Genomic DNA, 7,214 nt, shown 5'->3' on the forward strand with positions numbered 1-7,214 from the left:
CACTCCTCCTTGATAACAGATCGCTGTTAATGTCTAGAACCTGAGTCTTAACTGATGAATCATAAAGGGGTCTGAGCTTATCATGTAATATTATTTCCCCTTTGCTTGCGATTGTTTTAGAGGCAGATCTATGATCTAAATTTGACCTCTGAGATATAAGAGAAAATATGTTGAGAACTTATGGGAAAGATTTTACCCCTAAGAAAAAAGAAGGCTATATCAGAGAAGGATTTTTTGTCCTTTCTCTACCTTTCTAGTTTGGAAAATTTTAAATAAATGTGGGCTTATCTAGAGCTGTAGCAGCTATTTACAAATAACTGGGCCTCATGATGAAATTGAGCACCTTGAGGAAGGCAGAGTTTAAGAATGAAAAAAGCACTTCCGGCATAGCCATGGCGGCTGACGCTACTACCAACCCGTCACAGCTGCTATCGTTAGAGTTTGTGGACAAATGTATAGGATCAAGAATTCACATTGTGATGAAGAGTGATAAAGAAATTGTTGGTACTCTTCTAGGATTTGATGACTTTGTCAATATGGTACTGCAAGATGTCACTGAGTTTGAAATCACACCAGAAGGAAGAAGGATTACTAAATTAGATCAGATTTTGCTAAATGGAAATAATATAACAATGCTGGTTCCTAGAGGAGAAGGACCTGAAGTGTGAATGAGTTCCTTGACTTACGCTAGATTCTGTTTTGTCTTTTAACGACAAGAAAATGGAATTTTTTTCCCCACCTTCTAATGTTTAAATCCCATAAAGCTAAGTTTCCCGTTAAAGGGAAGTGCTTTGAAGATGTGTACCCATTTTTGTAAGTTAATCATGATTATCCTGGAAAAAGAAGAAAAGAACTTCTTCTTTGAAGACGAAAATAAAGGTGTTTTTGGTTAACTATCATTTTATTTATTGTACTGCAGTAGCCCGTGGAACAAAGATTGTGATTATTTTGCCACTTACTTTTCTGTCATTATATGCTTATTTGCTTTCTCAATTACATGACCATTTGATTCTCAAACAAAAGTTGTTCCAAACAAAATGATGAACTTTGATTTGAACAGGTGCATTTAAACAACTGGAAATGATCACTTAGAAAATTCAATTAAAATGCTGTTGTTTTGTAATGAGGATTTTTCTACTGATTTCAAATTCCATGAACTCCTATTGAAAACAAACAATATACAGGTAATATATGCACATTGTAGAAATGCAGGAATTATCTATTGGAATAAAGATATAAATTTTATCTATTTGCTTATAAAATTGGTTCAGAGGGTTATTACCTTAATGTAATTATTACTGAATTGCCAGGAAATTAGTGGAGACAGAGCTTTAAAGTAAAGGATACTAAAAACAGCTAAGAACTCTAGGACTCAGGTAAAATCAAGGAACTGATAATAAGAGCATAGAACTCTATAAATTAAGTCAAAGAACTATTAAAAGCAAACAGGTAATATACACACATTGTAGAATTATAGGTAAGCAAAAAGGAGAAGGTTGATCATGCTTTGCTGTATATCTTCGTAGACTTTCTCAGTCTACTCTCAGTACACATTTTATTTTACTTGCTTATCCTGATTATACTGTTTTTACCCTCCACTTAAGTTGCTTTTTGAATTTAAATGGTGAATATCTTTCTGTGTCAAATATTTCAGCATTAATGTATACATAATATCAAATGAATTTACTATAAATTATTTAGCTTATTCTTACTGACCACAGTAGTCTAACTAGATCTTTATACATTTTTATTTTTCTAGAATAAACTCAAAAATGTGTAAGATTAAAAAAAAAAAGAAGAATGAAAAGAAACTAGGTTTTCAAGACACTACCGAGATACCAAGCAAACTCTTGGGACCAACTGTCTTAAGACTTCTTGTTGAGTGAAAATCAAATATCACTATGTTATGTCACTATGTTAGTAAGGTTTTCTATTTCTTTCAACCAAGCACATCTTAACTAGGATAATCTAACATGATTAATTATGCATCATAATATATGGACTTGTCAATATGAATTTTCCAATAGTTCTCTCGTTATTAGCTTCACGCTGAGTAATTCGTTTTCTTGCATTAGAGTTACATTATGTTAATTTTTATTATGATCATTTCTATTGATATTCTCTTTGATTTAAAATCTTATGGTTACCCTTGCTTGCCGGGTAATCTTCTAACATACTTTGTTAGAAATATAAATAAAATATATTATTTTTGCTAATGTCTGGGACACACCTTCCTTGAAGGGTCAAGATATGCCTTCCAAAGTGAAAAATTATGGCACTTTGCAGCCCTGACCACTAATCGAGAACTTTGATGCTTTGGATTTTGGAGACCTCATTTTATCACCTGGTCCTTTTACTTTATGACTTGTCATGCTGCCACCTTTTGATGGGATTGAGATCAAGATAATAATTTCCAACTGGTCAGGAATATTGTGCCCCTTTGTTTTTATATCCAGATGCAATAGAACCTGACACACCACTACTATGGTTCTTAGGATTTGGAAGAAAATGCTTCTTTCTTTTACAAAATAAATGTTTTCTTTAAACAACTCTTGATTGATCCTGGACCATTGTAGAAACTGAAGTCCTACCAATGGGGAAAAAAAAAAAATGACCACTGAGCTGCTTATCATGAAATAAGTGTTTTCCAATTAACTATCCTGCTTCATCAGCAGGAAGGAATAATAGAATCTATACCAATGTCTTCATGGGAAGTTCTCTATGGCCAGTTGATTAGTGAGGGAAAAATTCAGCCTGATTTACAGAAGTTACTGTACAACATCACGGTAACAGCCAAAAGTAGATTGCTTATGCATTATAACCTACGTGAATGCAATTTTAAAAGAAATTCAGCCTATGTAATTGGTTGTCCATGATGTCTAGAAGAAGAGATGTTATTGATTTATATGTGGCAGCTAATAAGTTGTCTAGATAATTAGGGACTCGGGGCTAGGCCTGGTGGCTCACACCTGTAATCCCAGAACTTTGGGAGGACAAGACAGGTGGATCGCCTGAAGTCAGGAGTTCGAAACCAGCCTGGCTAACATGGTGAAATTCCATCTCTACCAAAAATATGAAAATTAGCCAGGTGTGGTGGTGTGCGCCAGTAGTCCCAGCTACTTGGGAGGCTGAAGCAGGAGAATCTCTTGAATCCGGGAGGCAGAAGTTACAGCGAGCCAAAATTGCGCCACTGCACTCCAGCCTGGGCAACAGAGCAAAACTCCCTTAAAAAAAAAAAAGATTATTAGGAACGTGGAAGGACAGATTGTAGGACTGGTGACAATGAGTTTTGGGGAAAAAATACATACATGAACCACAGAAAATGAGCCAAAGTGTAAGAATATTTGTGCTTAATATGAATGCTCACCAAACTATCATCAGGAAGGTTATCAAATAGATATGAGGGTATGAAACAACCTCTTTAACCAGGCACTACATTGCTTGCTCAGAAGGCTAATAAACAGCAACATTGGTGCTAGTAGTAGAGAATACACATAGGTTTAGCAACATGTTGAACTTTATCACTGTCCCTTACCAAAGCCCATTTAGCTGTCAAGACTATTGGGTGTCCAACATACAAGCAACAAGGACCAAGGCTAAGCACACAATAACATATCCTGGGTGAATAAACAGTCACCTTTTGTCAGACTCATTGATTTTACTGGTGCTCCCCTATGATAAAGGCAACAGGGAATTTTGTATATGGAATCTACATTTATCCTTGAATTACATTTGCTTTACCTGACATCATGTTTCTCTGATCACCACTCTCCATTGGTACATTGAGTGCTTTGTACATACTGCCATAATATCCTGTTCTACATTGCTTGTATTCAAAGAGTTTGTTGTATAACAAATGAGTAGTATTTCTTGGATTTACCCGGTCCACCATGTATCCTATCACTGACCAAAATTATTATTATAGAATGGTGAATATTTTATTAAAGACTCAATCACAGTGCCAGCTGGAAACAATGGCTTAAAAGGTTGTACTCATGCTAGAGGATGTGGTGGTGTATCTTCTGAGCTAGTAACTAAGTATAAGCTTGTCTGGTGTCTCCAATATAAAAAATACAACAATCTTTGATCTTTGTTATGAATGTTGAAGTGACTTCTTTTTTCATTACATCTAATGATCCACTCCAAATACTTGTCTCTTGTCTCTGAGATTCTGGGTTTTTGCAGAATTAATACCCAAGGGGAGATTCTTAGCAGTATTCCATTTTATGATCCATCCTTCATTAGATGATGAGAGACTTCTATCTGGCCTTTAAGGATACATGAGACCTTTAGACGAACAGTCAAAAATTTAAAATTTAAAATTTAAAATGCGGCTACACTGTTGCATGGGTAGTAAATTTTGACCTTAAAACTGGTATATTCATAGAGTGGAATATTATTCGGTGATAAGAGGAAAAAACTGTCAAGCCACAAAAAGACACAGAAAAGACAAATACATTTTGCTAAGTAAAAGAAGCCAGTCTGAAAAGGGTACATACTGTGATTTCAACTATATGACATTCTGGAAAAGGCAAAACTATAAAGACAGTAAAAAGATCAGTGGTTATCTTTGCAGATGCCGCCACCACTGGGAGTCCTGTACTGTCAGCCATGGTCCACCCCATCGTGTTATTCGACATCACCATCAACGCAAGCCCTTGGGCCGCGTCTCCTTCAAGCTGTTTGCAGACAAGATTCCAAAGACAGCAGAAAACTTTCGTGCTCTGAGCACTGGAGAGAAAAGATTTGGTTATAAGGGTTCCTGCTTTCATAGAATTATTCCAGGGTTTATGTGTCAGGGTGGTGACTTCACATGCCATAATGGCACTGGTGGCAAGTCCATCTATGGGGAGAAATTTGATGATGAGAACCTCATCCTAAAGCATACAGGTTCTGCCATCTTGTACATGGCAAATGCTGGACCCAACACAGATGGTTCCCAGTTTTTCATCTGCACTGCCAAGACTGAGTGGTTGGACGCAAGCATGTGGCCTTTGGCAAGGTGAAAGGAGGCATGAACATTGTGGAAGCCATGGAGCACTTTGGATCCAGGAATGGCAAGACCAGCAAGAAGATCACCATTGCTGACTGTGGACAATTCTAATGAGTTTGACTTGTGTTTTATTTTAACCACCAGATCGTTCCTTCTGTAGCTCAGGAGAGCACCCCTCCACCACATTTGCGTGCAGTATCCTAGAATTTTTGTGCTCTCGCTGCAGTTCCCATTGGGTTCCACGTTTTCCTTGTTCCCTTCCATGCCTAGCTGGATTGCAGAGCTAAGTTTATGATTATGAAATAAAAACTAAGTAACAACAACAACAACAAAAGATCAGTGGTTGCCAGGGGTTTGGGGATGGGTAGGGAGATAAATAGTTCTGAAATAGGTGATTTTTAGGGGATTGAAAATACTTTGGTAATAATGTAATGATGGGTACTTGACATTATGCATTTTGCGAAACTCATAGACCTGTACCACACAAAGAATGAACCCTAATGTAAACTGGGGGTGGGATAAAGGTGAGAACTCTGTACTTTCTGCTCGATCTTTCCACAAAGCTAAAACTGCTCAAAAAATAGAGTCTATTTTTTTAAAATGAAAGAAATTAACAATGACCATGGCATGCTCACACAAATAGATTATCGAGGACATTTTTCTGTCAGGAATGAATATTAGGTCATCTCACAAGGTAAAACCCTGACTAGCAGAGGTGTTAGCTGAGGGCATATGGCCATAGATGCCAACAGTGACCTGGTGGCCACTTGTAGAAAGGAGAGCCTTGACATCCAAACACGTTGTTTCTCTTGTATTGTCTTGTGCATACTTATGTATCTTAACAAGTTTCCTTCTTTCCTCTTCATTTATCCCTCTTTTTAAAACAGGGCTTATTGAGGGTGATTAACTTAATTTTTAAATGATATATGGCAGAATGTCAAGAGAGTATACTGAAGAACTTCGTAGAGGAATGGACATCACCCAGAATTCTTAGACTCAGAGTACATGCTGTGGTGGAGAATTTTTATTGTTTCATTGTTCAAGAGATTGTAGGTACATGTTCAATTACTAGAGAAATAGTTGCACTCTGTTATAAGGAATCCTGGGTCTTTGTGTTTACTTTCAAAAGAGAAAGTTTATATTGATATTGAGCAAGTTAAAGCATGAATATTTATTATTTGATGTTGTTTCTGTGTTTGAGGAATTCCTCAGCCTATCAGTTTTGACGGAAACAAGAAACCACTTCCTGTTTTAGAAGCTAAAATGCCAAATGCTTGCTTTCTCAGCCTCCTTTGCAGCTAAGGTATAAGCATATGATTTAGGTTTTGCCAATCTGTTTGCCAGTGCTGAATTTTGACTTCAGAATTAATAAAAAAAGAAGCAGATTCAGTGATGCTTGTTCTTGTTTCTGGTGGAGGCCATGTAGCAGCTGCTACAATATCTGTTGCACAGCGAACAAGTGGGAGTGGAGCTGGTGGCTTCCCAGTTAGTCTAGGATTGAGCAATTGCTGCAATTGCTGCTCTCTGCAGCTTCAGCATTACTTCTTACTGGTGGTGACAGTGGTTTCCTCCCTGGATGAGTTCTACAGCATGGTTTGGGGTACATTTCCTGGCTGCCTAGCTTTGATCTGGCTTTCTAGCCTTCTCAACAGTTCTACAAGCTCCCCACTATTTCTGTGATAAACCTATTTATTGTTAATGTCAGCCATAATTGGCTTCTGTGGTTTATATTCTTAAAATTTCGAGATATACAAACGTAACAGATAGCTCAACAAACATATGTCTTTTTAAATTAAGATATATTCTGTGTCACATGAAGTACAATGGACAAAATTCAACAAATTGAATTGAGCTAAAGAACAAAGATATATTAAGCCTGGCTGGTCTTAAAAATGTAACTGGATACAGCCGGGCATGATGGCTCACACCTATAATCCCAGCATTTTGGGATGCTGAGGTGGGCAGATCACCTGAAGTTAGGAGTTTGAGACCAGCCTGGCCAACATAGTGAAACCCCATCTCCACCAAAAATGCAAAAATTAGCTGGGCGTGGTGGTATGCGCCTGTAATCCCAGCTACTCTGGAGGCTAAGGTAGGAGAATCACTTGAACCCGGGAGGCAGAGGTTGCAGTAAGCCGAGAGCATGCCACTGCACTCCAGCCTTGGCAACAGAGTGAGACTTTGTTTCAAAAAATAAAAACAAAAATAAAAAAATAAAAAT

The 7,214-nt window shown here is 37.4% G+C and overlaps 2 pseudogenes across 1 annotated transcript; both read left to right on the forward strand.

The window, feature by feature from the left end:
* Positions 1–382: 382 nt before the first annotated feature.
* On the forward strand, positions 383–1,780 carry LOC112626453 (annotated as a pseudogene). The gene has a single exon (XR_003119892.1). The product of XR_003119892.1 is annotated as a U6 snRNA-associated Sm-like protein LSm5 pseudogene (transcript).
* On the forward strand, positions 1,038–5,104 carry LOC112626998 (annotated as a pseudogene).
* Positions 5,105–7,214: the final 2,110 nt, after the last annotated feature.

The sequence above is a fragment of the Theropithecus gelada genome, chromosome 6 (assembly GCF_003255815.1).
Source record: "Theropithecus gelada isolate Dixy chromosome 6, Tgel_1.0, whole genome shotgun sequence".
Classification (NCBI taxonomy): Eukaryota; Metazoa; Chordata; class Mammalia; order Primates; family Cercopithecidae; genus Theropithecus; species Theropithecus gelada.